This window comes from Bos taurus, chromosome 1, assembly GCF_002263795.3.
Source record: "Bos taurus isolate L1 Dominette 01449 registration number 42190680 breed Hereford chromosome 1, ARS-UCD2.0, whole genome shotgun sequence".
NCBI lineage: Eukaryota > Metazoa > Chordata > Mammalia > Artiodactyla > Bovidae > Bos > Bos taurus.
The window spans coordinates 99,384,514-99,399,003 of NC_037328.1; the positions used below are offsets into that span (position 1 = coordinate 99,384,514).

General features: G+C 38.1%; 1 protein-coding gene and 1 long non-coding RNA gene across 6 annotated transcripts in view; one reads left to right on the forward strand and one right to left on the reverse strand.

Moving 5' to 3' along the window:
• GOLIM4 (golgi integral membrane protein 4) overlaps positions 1-14,490 on the forward strand; it is an 83,853-nt gene that overhangs the window by 22,682 nt on the left and 46,681 nt on the right. The window lies entirely within an intron of this gene.
• Positions 1,676-13,223, reverse strand: LOC104970976 (uncharacterized). The gene is made up of 2 exons (XR_001501036.3): positions 13,091-13,223; positions 1,676-2,470 (listed from the first exon to the last, which is right to left on the reverse strand). It is a non-coding gene; the product is annotated as an uncharacterized lncRNA (long non-coding RNA).

A 14,490-nucleotide genomic window follows, 5' to 3' on the forward strand; every position in this document is an offset into this window, starting at 1 on the left:
GTAAAAGAGGAGGAGATGGCAGGGTGGGAGGCAGGGTGAAAATTGGGAGAGGCTTCACAATAGAAGGTCTTCTTTATGTCTTAGGTTCAGCATGTTATTTTGTGCTATATAATATTGTGTTTCTTTTAGCATGCTCAGAATGTAAGAAGGAAAGAAACAGTATTTTCTGAACAACACAAAGTCAGGAAGCTTGTTCTACAGAAGTAGAAATGGTAAATTATTTAGTTACGTATATTTTAAAGTTATATATTGTTAAAGATCACCTTGCTGAATTGACTAAAAATACAGGAAATTTAATTTCATAATATATGGTTGTCATCGCATATAGACAGTTGCCCGTACTTCAGCCTTCAATCAGTGTACCTTTGGGATTAGTTCTCTGAGTAATAATTATGTTTATAGCATTCTTCAGTGTTACCAGTTTGTTAGGGTAGTCCTTCTGTCTCCATCTCCTTAAAGTTGCTTCATCTAATTTTGCTGTGGCTTGAATGCCCAATTACCGCACTAGATAGAATTATGTATGTGAAAGTGAAAGTCACTCAGTCATGTCCGACTCTGAGCCCCATGGACTGTATAGTCCATGGAATTCTCCAGGCCAGAATACTGAAGTGGGTAGCCTTTCCCTTCTCCAGGGGATCTTCCCAACCCAGGAATTGAACCAGGGTCTCCTGCTTTGTAGGTGGAAACTGTACCAGCTGAGCTACCAAGGAAGCCCAAGAGTACTGGAGTTGGTAGCCTGTCTTTTCTCCACTGGATCTTCCCAGTCCAGGAATCAAACTGGGATCTCCTGCATTGCATGTGGATTCTTTACCAACTGAGATACCAGGGAAGTCCCAGAATTATGTATAATAATAAATGAGACTCCAAAAAGAGTTTTTGAGTAATTACGTTTTAAGAGAGAATTTATTTTTAGTTTAGCTCTCTCTGGCTCATGATTTTCATCTTTCTCATACTCACCTGTGTTTTAACAACTTCTCTTATTTACTAGGTGTTGTTTTACTTAGGTTTGCTGTTGAACTTTGTGTTTCTGATCAATGTATCATAGTTGGCTTTGAAGTCAGACTGACTCATGAGTCTGCCAAATTTTAGTTTTATATCCGTAAACAAGTTGTTGAATCTTTCTGAGCCTTATTTTAAAATATATCTGACAGTATTGATGTAAAGAGTAAATATGTTCAAGGCCTAGAATGTTACCTGGCATGAATCTCCTTCCGCTCTCTCTTCCTTCCCCAGTTATCCCACCAGGTGGACTGGGCTTTACCCTCCACCACCTGGTGCCTGGAGACAAATGCTTCAGTGAGCAGCATCCATATGTGTGACACTTGGACAAGGATGTCCTAGTTTATCCCTGGTGTTGGGCTGGACTTGGAAGACCAATCCTGCGGATACCTTTCCTTCCTGATTGTCAGCACAATTTGGGGAGCAATCCAAGATTGAGTTTCACGGCAGACTGGTACCAGTAACTTGGCCCGATGGAAAATGCACAGTCCAAGATTGACTTTCTAGGTATCCTTTAGAGATTTGATCATCTGAAGCAGGTATAACTGCTACATGGTATTTCACTCCCTGCCTGGGATTTATAACAGTGGAATTCAGGGGCAGCTCAGCCCTTGAGAAGAAGAAGGCCGTGGGGGAGATGTATCAATCCTTGTGCATACTTAGAGTTAACAAAACATTCAGAGCAAGGAATTTTTTAATTAAAGTAAGTTTTACAACATCCATATAATTACTTACATATTTTCCACTCCCTCACATATTTTCTTGGGTTACCCACCCTTGTGACGCATTCAGTAGCAAAATCAGTGAAATCAGCATTCCCTTCTAGTCATCAAGCAAAACAGGTCATCTCTGTACCTGCTGGATTGTCTGGTGTCCCCCCGGAGCATCTCATTTCAGTTTAGGTCTCTTCCTGCTGCCGTATTTCCTTGTTTTCCTCCTGGGTGGTTTCCACTGACCCGTCGGGAACTTCTCACCATGCCAGTTTCTTTACTTCTGTTGCTCTCTTTTGTCTGTTGCACTTCTTGTGTTTATTCATCATTCATGCCTTGAGAGTCATGCCAAGATTCAGCCCTTGTTTTGAATTCAACTAAAATTCATTATCTATTTTGTACCCTACATGGAAATAGGCTGTATTACTTACATTATGGAATAAAAGAATAAGGTTCAGAAAGGTTTTGTGTTCAGAGTGACAAAAGTAGTATATGAGAGAAGGAATCTGAATGAAAATCTGCCCACTTTAAATTCAGTTTTCTTTCCACTTTAGCGCAACTCCCATTTCCTCTAGGTGTGCCAGGGTTTTGGGAACCTCTGATGACATGAACTGGAAGGCTTCATTAGGTCATGCTTAAGTCTGTGCCACTGAGCATCATCCTTCTGCTGATGCAAGAGGCTGCTGGAAGCAGTGTGTGGCAGATATGCCCCAGGTACCAATCTTTGGGTCCACCTGGAGTCCATACTGCCAGCTCCTGGCCTATAGGATGGAGAAAATGCTGTTATTTCACTGTTGATTTTTTTATTTTAAAGGACTGGTCTTAAAAGTAGATTTAATAATTTAGGGAAAGAAACCTCCATTCATTAAGAGGAGCGAACTTATTAAAAGCAAAGAAGTGAGAGGAACTCCCTAACTTCAGTTTTTTTCACAATATGATTTTATTCTTTCGTCAGAAAGGTGTTACATTGAATAAATAGGCTTTCCCTTTTAAGTTATAAGGCTGTATGCTTCTGTCTAGGCAGGCCATAGAAATTGTTTTTCTTTTAAAATTCTTTAATAACCCTAATGAAAATGAAGGTGGTTTCCATGAGTTGAAAATTAGGCCATTATTTGATTAATTATATCATTGGTGATGAGAGTATTAAAAATAATTCATTTGCGGGGATTTCCTGGCAGTCCAGTGATTAGGATGCCTCACTTCCACTGTAGGGGGCACAAGTTCAATCCCTGGTCAGGTAACTAAGATCCTGCATCTTACAAGCCTTGCAGAGTGGCCCCCCAAAAAATTCTTTTTGGGTTTTACAACAGTTTAGAGATTCTGTGAATCTGTATTTGATGAGGTGGATGATTATGTCCAAGACTTTAAGATACAGTGTGAACAGCAAACTTAAGAAGATGAGGAAACTATTCACTTTCTGCAAATTTGAAATGACTGTAGCCTGGGGTTCAAATTTGAACTCCATAATTAAACACTTGGATAAGCTTTGACTGGTTACCTAGCCACTCAGCCTGTTTGATTGCCTATTCAAATAGAGATTATATTTACTCTCTGAAGTTAATGAGGCTAATGAAAACATCAGTTCTTTATCTAATACATAGCAGACATTTTGAAAAAGGTAGTCAACTCCACCTCCATTTTAATTAGTTGAGCAATTACAACTTCTAGAAAAACAAATTTCCAGGTGGTGCAGTGGTAAAGAATCCACCAGCGGTGCAGGAGGTGCAAGAGACACAGGTTCAATCCCTGGGTCTGAAAGATTCCCTGGAGGAGGGCATGGCAACCTGCTCCAGTGTTCTTGCCTGAAAAATTCCTTTGTACGCTAACAAAGGAGCCTGGCAGCCCTATAGTCCATGGGGTCTCAAAGAGTTGGAGATGACTGAGCACATACACAAAATACACACAGAGAAAAACAAAATATTTGCCTTATTAATGGTAAGGTAGTATCTATGGTTTTTCCAGTAGTCATGTATGAATATGAGAATGGACTATAAGGAAAGCTGAGCGCCGAAGAATTGATGCTTTTGAACTGTGGTGTTGGAGAAGACTCTTGAGAGTCCCTTGGACTGCAAGGAGATGAAACCCGTCCGTCCTAAAGGAGACCAGTCCTGGGTGTCCTTTGGAAGGACTGATGCTAAAGCTGAAGCTCTGATACTTTGGCCACCTGATGCGAAGAGCTGACTCATTGGAAAAGACCCTGATGCTGGGAAAGATTGAGGACAGGAAGAGAAGGGGACGACAGAGGAGGAGATGGTTGGATGGCATCACCGACTCAGTGGACACGAGTTTGGGTAAACTCTGGGAGTTGGTGATGGACAGGGAGGCCTGGCATGCTGCGGTTCATGGGGTCGCAAAGAGTCGGACACGACTGAGCGACTGAACTGAACTGAAGTAACTTCATCTTTCTATACAAAGGCTTCATATTTGAAAACTAACTACATTACATCAAAGTTTTTATATAACTCCAACTTAGAAAATAAAAATAGGATATAAAGCTCTAATGACACCCTTTTAAAATCTCCATTAGGGAGAGTAAGTTTAGCATATTAAAAGACATGATTTTTTTTTTAACAGGCATTTTTATTTCTCTCACGAAGCATATTTTGGAATGATCTTTGAAAGGCTCCTGCTTCAATTGTTAATTCATTTTACTCAGTGATTATAAACATCAAAACAATAAAAATTAAGTGAAATAGGAAATGGCATATTCTGGTACATTCAGTTGTCAGTGTTAAATAGGAAAAGTATCACTTTCTCCACCCATATGTTTTCTGGTCTGTATATTTAAACCATTCTGTTGAATTTGAGATTATATTGAAAACTGTATGCCAAGTGTTTTTCTGATAAAAGAGAAATCAGTTAAATTACTTTTTATTTCCTGTTATATTATTGAAAGACATTCCAAACTGTACTAATTGCTTTACTTAAGTGCTAAGAATGGTCATCATTAGAAACAATAGTCTCCTCTAGTGCTGGAAATGTAGATCAGATATGAAGAAGATTCGGCTAACTGTATACTGTCTGTTGGACACAGCAATCAACTTGTCAATAGATTTTCCCTTTATTTTAGAAAATGAGTACACACACAAAAAAACCTCCATTTAGTCAAGGTATGGTAAAATTAGCATCAACATAATTATTATGATATAAATTTACGAGTAGTTTATGTTCGTGTAGAAATTTGAAAAGTGCAGAAAAATTTCAAGAGACAAAAAGTCACTCATAATAACAACCAGGGCTAGCTCTAAAATTTTAGTGTTGCAGCAGCAGCAGTCTTTATATAGAATTAAAGGCAATTTTTACTAGTTTAAGATTTTTTAGACCTATTTAAGTTGATGTTTTACTTTATTTGTATTTCCACTTTAAGTTTTAGAGAAATCATTTTAAAATGGATGAGAATAATAGAAATGAAGCTTCCCTTATGGCTTAAAAAAAATCTGCCATTCACTTAATCAACATTGCAGTATCTTATTGGGGAAACAGAAAAAAATAACAAATTATTTTTTAAAGTTTTTTTATCCTGCAAGAAACTTATGTATAAATATATAAAATAGTAAATCATATACCTGCTTTCAGAATTTAGGGAAAAGTTTCTCTGAAAAATAGAACCATTCAGAAGTCAAATTGTAAAAGATTTTTATTTTCACTTTATTGTCTGACTTGGAGTATTGAAAGAAAAATTTTAGTCACTAATTTTTGTTGATTTGCTTTCAGGGTTTTCCACTGCAATAAGGAATGTAAGCCTAACTGATAAATGCATTCATGAATTATCAATGTTTGCTTTATCTTACATAGGTTAATTTCTTTTTTTTTCTTCTTTTTTTTTAACTGAAGGATAATTGCTTTACAGAATTTTGTTATTTTCTGTCAAATCTCAACATGAATTAGCCATAGGTATACATATATCCCTTTCCTTTTGAACCTCTCTCCCACCTCCCTCCCCATCCCACTCCTCTAGGTTGATAAATTCTTTTAACTCAGAATGATAAATTAAGCTTATAACACCTTTTATTTCTTAGCTATGAAGTTAAATTATAAAATTACTTCTATATATTCCTAGTGAAACACCAGACCAGAAAATATTAATAAGTTCTTGTTAGATTTCATCTATGTTCTTTTCAAATTCATGAAATTCCGAAAGGAAAGGTAATGGAAATACTCCCTTTGTAAACCTCAGATAAATATCATGTATATTTTGTGCATTGATAGTGTAGAATTTTCCTTTCTGCTTTATAGGAATTTTTTTTTTTTTTTTTTTTTTACTTTACAATATTGTATTGGTTTTTAAAATGAGTCCTGGCCTTTTTTTTCCCCCTCAAATGCCTGTGCTGTTTTCTCTCATGCATTTAGTACAAGAATGATTTACTAAGTTGACAGTACATTGGCAGCTGTGTTTAGATCAGAGGGTTTTATTTTTTTGTTTTTTGGGCTTTTTTTTTTATCGTGTGTGTGTGTGCATGTGTGTGTTAACCTCAGAAGAAAAACTGTAATAACTAGTGCTATTTTTTATTTGCTTACATATACTGCTATTTATTTAGGTAACCATCTAATGTATATTTCTAGGTTTATTGTTTTGAATCAGGAACTGCAGTTCCTAATTCATAAATTTGTAGTGTTGAAGGGATAGGATACTTGTAAGTACTGTAGTTTTTATTTTATCATGGAGTAAGTAACAAAGTAGCACAAAATTATCTTCATTAAAAGTAGAACTCAAAAGTGAGTTCCTTAAAATGTTTAAAAATTTACCTAGTGAGTTCCCAAGATTCTAAAGCAAAGATGAAAGAACCAAGTGTGAATATTAACTAAAATTTGTCCCAGTTCTATGATAATTCATATTCAGCAATAATTAATAAAACCATTTCTTTTATCTACATACTTAGATTCATACAGCTTTATGGCACGGTGGCAGGTATGTTGTATCAACAACTTAAAGGTAAACTTAAAGGTAATAATTTCCTTTCTCACAGTGTCTTGAATGACAGTCACAAAGTTACCATAATAAATGAATTTCTTTTCTTATGAAGTACCTCTACAGAAATTTATAACAGTGAAACAAGACCACACTAATTCACTAAAAAGCTTAAACCTTCTTAAGTAAATACCTTTTTCAGTACTATACATGTAAGATGAGCTAATGGCTAAAGAAAGGTCACTGGATCGTCTAATGAATAAATAGGAGTAGTTTCTAATTAGCACCTTGTTCCACCACAAATTACTTGTGAATTGGGAGTAAAAGCCTCTTTGTATATAAATTATAAAGGAGTATAAAAGCATAGTCTATGATGATTGCTACCAAAGTGAGTTTTAAAGGACACTTTTTCCCCCTGAATAGATGAGCACTCATCTGCAAATGTATTTAACCTCTTAGTGATAGGTTTATCTACAAGGCAATAAAGAATAGAACTGGGATCTTTAGTGGAATAACTGTTTACTCTTTCAGAGAAATTCTGATTTACAGTTTGTCAGTAGGGAAATAGCATCACATCAGAGGTGAAGTGTCTAGTATGCTAACGAATCTTGTTTTAAGCTATGGTTATAATTAGTTTTGGAGAAGGCAGTGGCACCCCACTCCAGTACTCTTGCCTGGAAAATCCCATGGATGGAGGAGCCTGGTAGGCTGCAGTCCATGGGGTCGCTAATTCAGACATGACTGAGCAACTTCACTTTCACCTTTCGCTTTCATGCATTGGAGAAGGAAATGGCAACCCACTCCAGTGTTCTTGCCTGGAGAGTCCCAGGGACGGGGGAGCCTGGTGGGCTGCCATCTATGGGGTTGCACAGACTCGGACACGACTGAAGTGACTTAGTAATAGCATAATTAGTTTTATTCTACATTTGAAAATCAAGCTGTAGTATAATAATAAATGTCAACTACTCATGTCCAAATTACTGTAAATATTGAATTGTTAGAATCTGGAACTATTGAGGTTATTCTTTGCCCGAACTTCCTGTTTTCACCCACCTCCCAATTACTTGCAGCTATCAAAATAATTTTAATCATTTTCAGATACTTTGCAGAAGAAAAGGGAGTTAAGCCCTTCAGCCAAAAAAGATGTTGCCCCTCCTCTTGTCTTCATTTATAGCCCTGCTGGGGCCCCCTATTCTAGTCAGGCCAGCATTCTTTCTGAGCATCACTTTTCTGCTATAAGATCTTAAACATTTATTCAGGTCATTCCACGGTGCTGATTCTGTGTTCTTGCCTGTTAAGTCACATCAGAGAAGCAGAGAATTTTAGAGTTGGAGGAAGCCTGAGAAATCAGTTGCTAAGCCAGGTTTATTTTACCAGTGATGAAATGTATGACGTTAGATAAATACTTTTCAGATTAAAAATTAAACCCAAATCTCTGGACTTCTAGCCTTTGACCTGCTCCACTATGGAATGTTGCCTGCAGATATGCTCAAGTAGACATACGCAGACATCTGCCTACTTTGAATAACACTTGACATGTGCATTTTCCCACCTCTGTGTCCAGGCTTTTCACCAACTATGCTTGGGTATTAGTCCCTGGTATGCGGAAAAGTCATGAAGAGAGCAACCTGAAACATTTATCAGGCAGGGGAAAAAAGGAGGCAAGCATGCTCCTTAGACCTGTTTACAGTGGAAGTAGTAACTGTGTAGTAGTAACTGTGTGGAAGTAAATGCACTTTACTGCTTTTATTATTCTTTCAGTATCAAAATTCATTGAGTATCAGAGAAGGATAATGTGCTTGTAGTTTTTTAGAGTCGTACCTATAGAAAAGGAGAGCCCCACTATAGGACACTCTAAGTGTGACACAGGGTCTTAGTTTATACATAATAATTTTCAACTAATTGAAAATCATAAGTGACAGATAAATCGAAAATAGTGTAATTTTTGTCAGAAACCATTCCATGAAAAATCAGAGCCATTCCCAGTATTGTGCTAAATTGAATCTTTCCTCTCATATTCACATTTATTTTATTGAGAATATTCAAGTTCAATTTGAAATGATGAATGTACTGTTGATGCCTCCTTTGCTTTAAATATGTGTATTGAGAATTTTAGCATTGGAAGGACCTTGGTGACTCAGATGTCCCAACTACTTCATTTTATTGCTCAGGAAACAGAATTCAAAATGTGAAGATTCTTAAATGTGACAACAGAACTGATTCGTGTATGGTAGCATGGGGCTCAGGAACCTTGGCTCAGGCTAGTGTTATTTTCCCTAAATTCCTTGAAAATGTTCTCATTAAATTGTCTCTTGGCTCCATCTGTTTCTCTGCCCATTTGTCCCTTTTTTCCTTCTTCCTCTTTTTTAATTCTTCCAGGTTAATTCATATCAGTCCTGCTTAAGTAATTTTCAGTGGATTTAATATGCCTACTATGAAATGGGTTGAAAAGAGAAACTGAAATTCTCACTTTAATTAGAATGCTGGTATCATCAAAGTTTTTTTCTTTTTCTTTTAACATCTACTTATTCACCTTTCTACTGTCAGATCTGGACTGTCAGTTGATTTTACTGTACTTTCAAAAATCCCCATGTACTTTGTTAATTTAAACAATATAGATATTAGATATATTATCTCTACCTCTCACAGAAAAATTTTAGAGGTTGCCAATGAATTTTTATGTTTATATTGGTATAAGTCAACTGTATCAAATTTAGCTGGACTCGCATAAATCTATCTTGGTATGTAACCAATTACATGTTTTGTAGGTAAATTTTATGAAATAATTGATATGAAGAGTACATTGTAAACATAACCTGCTAGTTTTTTTCATTCAGTCATTTCATAAACCATCAGCAGGTATCCAGACTCAAGGCTAGGTAACACTGCACAGATTTGATTCTCTCATGAGTAATTCTCCAAATTAATAGGAATGACAAATCCATACATAAAGTATTATAATAAGACCATGGATAGAGATTTGCTTAGATCCCTGTGAGAGAGTAGGCGTGGGGCATCCAGATGACCTGCAGAAGCCTCTGGGGACCACGGTGAAGGTGGACACTGATCTCACATGCCAGGTGTCGTGTAGGTGACTGCGTTTACCTGATGGAGTCCAGTATAATGGAAGTATTTCAAGGCCTACTCACCAGAATTTCACAAAACCCTCTGTGTCCTCCTCATGTCGTGTTGTGATCAAAAGTCTCTTGCTATCACGCTGAAATCCAGGTGTTCTGATATGTACTATACCCTTTCTTAAAGGCTGAAAAGAGTATGTTTTTATTTGACCTTTGGGGGTCTCAACCAGTGAACTTATCCTTCTCCTGAAGGGCTTTTATGTGCTGTGCAGTGAGTAGAGATTAAACTCTTACCCTCACCCTACATCAGACAGTGCCCAGGATCTTAGCACAATGTATGTGTGTGTATGTTAGTCGCTCAGCCATGTCCGACTCTTTGCAGCCACGCCAGGCTCCCTGTCCATGGGGGTTCTCCAGACAAGAATATTGGAATGGGTTGCCCTCAGTACAGTAGATATTCTTATTTAGAGTTGAATATGATCTTCCTAGCAAACCGTCAGGAAAATATTCATTGCTCTATAGCAAATATGAGAAAAGAAAAGAAATTATACCTGATTATATTCTTATCTTAGAGGAGAGCTTAAAATGTCAAAAAATGGGGAAAGAATACAGGTTATCACTAATAATTCCAGTCAAACTGGTGAAGCAGGTTTTAGACATCTGGTGTTGATCTTGTCCCCACAGTGTCTTATCTTCTTAAGTTCCCTCAGTGGTAACTGGGATAAGCAGTTTGTTGTGGAACAAAAAATGTCAGGAAAAGTAAGAGGTGACTGTGGAGGGTTGGCTGGGAGTTTCCCTCATAGGGGTCCTTGTGTTGCATCTTCTTAGACTTGTGATAGTGATGTAAATGTTCCCACCATTAACCTTCTGGCTATCAGCCACTTGGTTATTCTTAAAACTTTTTTTTTTTTTTTTTAATTCTTAAAACTTTTGGTACAATTATTTGGTACTGTTATTCCTTGGTTATTCTTAAAACTTTTTGGTACTGTTCTGGTGTCCATATCAGGCGTTAAACATGTCCACCATGGGATGCATGATACCCTGCCCCCCTCCTACAACTGCTGCTGTCTTCCTTGGTCTTGGACCCTCCTTTTGCACAGAAGCATAAGGCAGAAATCTTTGCATTCTTGGATCCACTTTCATAATGCATTTTGAGTCAGTCACTCAGGCATTTTGCATTTATTTCTTAAATATATTTTGCTTCTGTGCATTCATCTCCCTGTCAGTGATTACTGAATATACTTGAATATTATAAAGTGAAATTCCCTTCACCCTGCAAAATTACTCCGCAGAAAAGAGGGGATCTCGTTGTCCTGGTGTGAATACAAAGCCTCTGCTATTTCTGGGAGCTTTCCCAATTGCTTTATTTTAAACAGCAGAGCGCTGTGTGAGGAAGATGCATGGCCCAAAATGACCTTGTTTAGTGCGGCCAGATATTTATGGCGGCCACCTGACAAAATCTTTTTTTTTTAAAGGATGTGGCAGTGTTAAAGATAGTGTGGGTATTTATTCCCAGGAATGTGATCTCACAATTATAAATGCAAAATGTCTTTATACATAAGCCTTTTTACTACCCCCACCTGGCAAAAACAAAACGGAAAACCTTCACCCCTAAAATGTTCAGGAACTAGGGCTCCTGAAAGCATGAATCTGCACCTACAAGACAAATGGAGATGTCAGCTATCCTAATTTTTACCAAATATCTGTGACTTAGGACTTTGCCAGTGACAGCATCAGATGGAAAATTTCACAAATGCTATACCTCTAGTGAAGATGAGTATGCTCTAGAAAACTGTCAGAGGACTGAAATACTGACCTGAGGTGATGCAGATACAGATGCCGGACATGCCTGTGAAGAATTTGAATCAAACTGCTGGGGTGACACAGAGGGGGAAAGTGATCTATCTGAATGTTTTCTATTTCACTATTAATTTCACTTATAATATGTAACTCAAAATAGGACTTCCCTCTTGGCTCAGTGGTAAAGAATCTACCTGACAATGCAGGAGATATAAGAAACACGGATTTGATCCCTGAGTCAGGAAGATCCCCTGGTGAAGGAAGTAACAACCCATTCCAGTACTCTTGCCTAGAGAATCACATGGATAGAGGACTCTGATGTGCTACAGTCCATGGGGTTGCAAGAGACTTGGATACAACTGAGTGACTAAACAACAACAACTGAAAATAATAAGTCCATGATCTTAGATAAATATACATTCAGAAAAGTACATGAATTCTAAATATATAGCTCAGTGAATTTTCACAAAGCAGACAGTGTGGAATCAGACCAGGAATCAGAATGTTGCCAGCACCCAAAAATGTGCTCTCCTGCCCTCTTCCGGGAACCACCTGCTCGTCTCCCACTGCACAGGCAAGGTTGAACTGGTCCTGCCTTCTCTCAGCATAGACTGCACGTGCGTGCTCAGTCGCTTTAGTCATGTCTGACTCTTTGCAATCCTGTGGATGGTAGCCCACCAGGATCCTCTGTCCATGGAATTCTTCAAGCAAGAATATTTGAGTGGGCTGCCATTTCCTTTCCCAGGGGATCTTCCTGATCCAGTGATTGAACCTACGTCTCCTGCAACTCCTGCATTGGCAGGCAGGTTCTTTACCTTCTAAGCCAATTATCAAGACTCTTCCCAGGAAATCCTGACTCAGTAGATTCTAGTTGGGCCCCAGGAATCTGTGTGATGAACAAGCACTGCAGGTTCCTCTGACTTTCGGGGAAGTCTGAGGAATACTACAAACATTATTTTTGTGTTTGCCCCAGTGCTTTCACATGTTCTATCTTCTGTCTGTCTGCTGCTCTCCTGTAGATAAGAAACATCCTTCCTCCATTGGAAGGAAACATCCACACAAATGTTGTCTCTGGGAATCTAGAGTGACCCCTGCAGGCCCAGTAAATCACTCAGTAGTCACTAAAGTCTTATTCCTGGTCTTCCTCATAACCCTAGTCCATGGTGACTTTCCTCATCTCAGCTGATTACAGGCACTGGTTTTACCTTGAGTTTAAATGCAGAACTGGCTGAGGCTTCTGCATCATCCTATTCTATCATTACACTCGGGCCTCGATGACTGCAAAAGCCTGCTACTAACTAGCTTTCCCACTTGCATCTTGCATGCATGTGGTCAGAGTGATCATTATTTTAAAAACTAAGTGAACATCACACATTACTGCTCAAAATTCTCCACTCGCTCCCTGCTTCTCTCAGAGTAAAAGCCAAGTCTTCACAAGGTTCTGTAAGACCCCTTGCCATGTGGCCCCTTCACCTTCACCCTTTAACCTTCTAGATCTCACTCTGCCTCAGCTATTCTGGCCTCCCTGCTTTTCTTAGATACACTTTCGCTGTAGGACTTTTGTACTTCCGGTTCCTTATATCTGAAACACTTACCCTGAGGAGTCTAGAGTGCCAGCTCCACTTTTTTTCAAGTCTTGGCTTCTTCTGTATGAGGCCTATCTTGACCACCATATTTAAAAGTGAAACTTGGAAAAAAAAAAAAAAAAAGTAAAACTTGATCCATTCTTCCCACAGCTCCAGTCTCTTTTACCCTTTCTATTTCTTCCGGTGGCATTCACTAACTTCTTATATACCATTGACTGTGTCATCAGTTTTATCTCTCTGTAGAATATGAGCAGAGAGAATGGTAGAAAATACCATATTGTGCTCAGGATATATTCCCAAAGTAGTAAATGCTCAGTGAATATTTGTTTGATTTGTTGAATGAAATAGGATGCAATAGATAAGAGATGTTACGTAGTGTCTCTTAATAAGCCATATTTTCATGAAGACTTTCCCAAGAAATGTTGCAGACTTTCACATTTGAAGTGAAGACTTGACACTGGGAGTTTAGATGATTTTGGGGGTGCTTATGTACTGCTGCATTAATTTGAAGAAGCCAGTTGCAGCCCAGCTCACCCTTTCTGAGTTGTGGGTGTGCTGCTAGATACAGGTTTTTACAAGGGGGTTACTTGAGTTCTGGATTTTCCCTCTTTGTTGGCATTACTTGAAGTGTCCATAGAGGCAGGTTTCCATGAAGAAGCTACATAACTTAAGAAAATTAAATAATGTCTTTCATGTTTGGTCCAAGCACATAGATTTTGAAAGTTTATGCATAAATTCTTAGGTTCATTAAAAAACCAACGTGCTTTTGCATATTTTAGCCCATCCGAAGAGCATTCTTATATGCCCTTAAATCAGTTTTGGGATACCAGAAGCCTAATCATCTCTGTCATGCATTATTTCCTGAAGTGTCGTGATGCAGTCCATCTGAAATCTGATTTCTAGATACGAATATTACTTTAGAGGGTCTATCTTTATTCATCTGATTTTAGAATAACTTCTGTTATTGTGAGTTCTTAAGTTTCTAATATATATGCATATGAAGTGTTATTCGCTCAGTCATATCTGACTGTCTTGCAACCCCATGTAGCCCACCAGGTTCCTCTGTCCATGGAATTTTCCAGGCAAGAACACTGGAGTGGGTTGCCATTTCCTTCTCCAGGGGATATTCCAGATCCAGGGATAGAATCCTGCATTGCCGGTGAATTCTTTACTGTCTGAACCACCAGAGAAGTCAATATTTGCTCATAGGTACTTATTTAGGCCTTTGAGAATGTAACTTTTACATTTTTCATGGGACGGAAGGATAATTTTTCTTTTAGCTTACAAAGAGATTAGGTGTAAAAATCTGCTGGCTCAGCAGGTTATTCTGTCATCCTGGCTCACCTAGCCTTTAGAAAGAATGAAAATGAAGCCTCTCAGTCGTGTCTGACTCTTTGCAATCCCATACA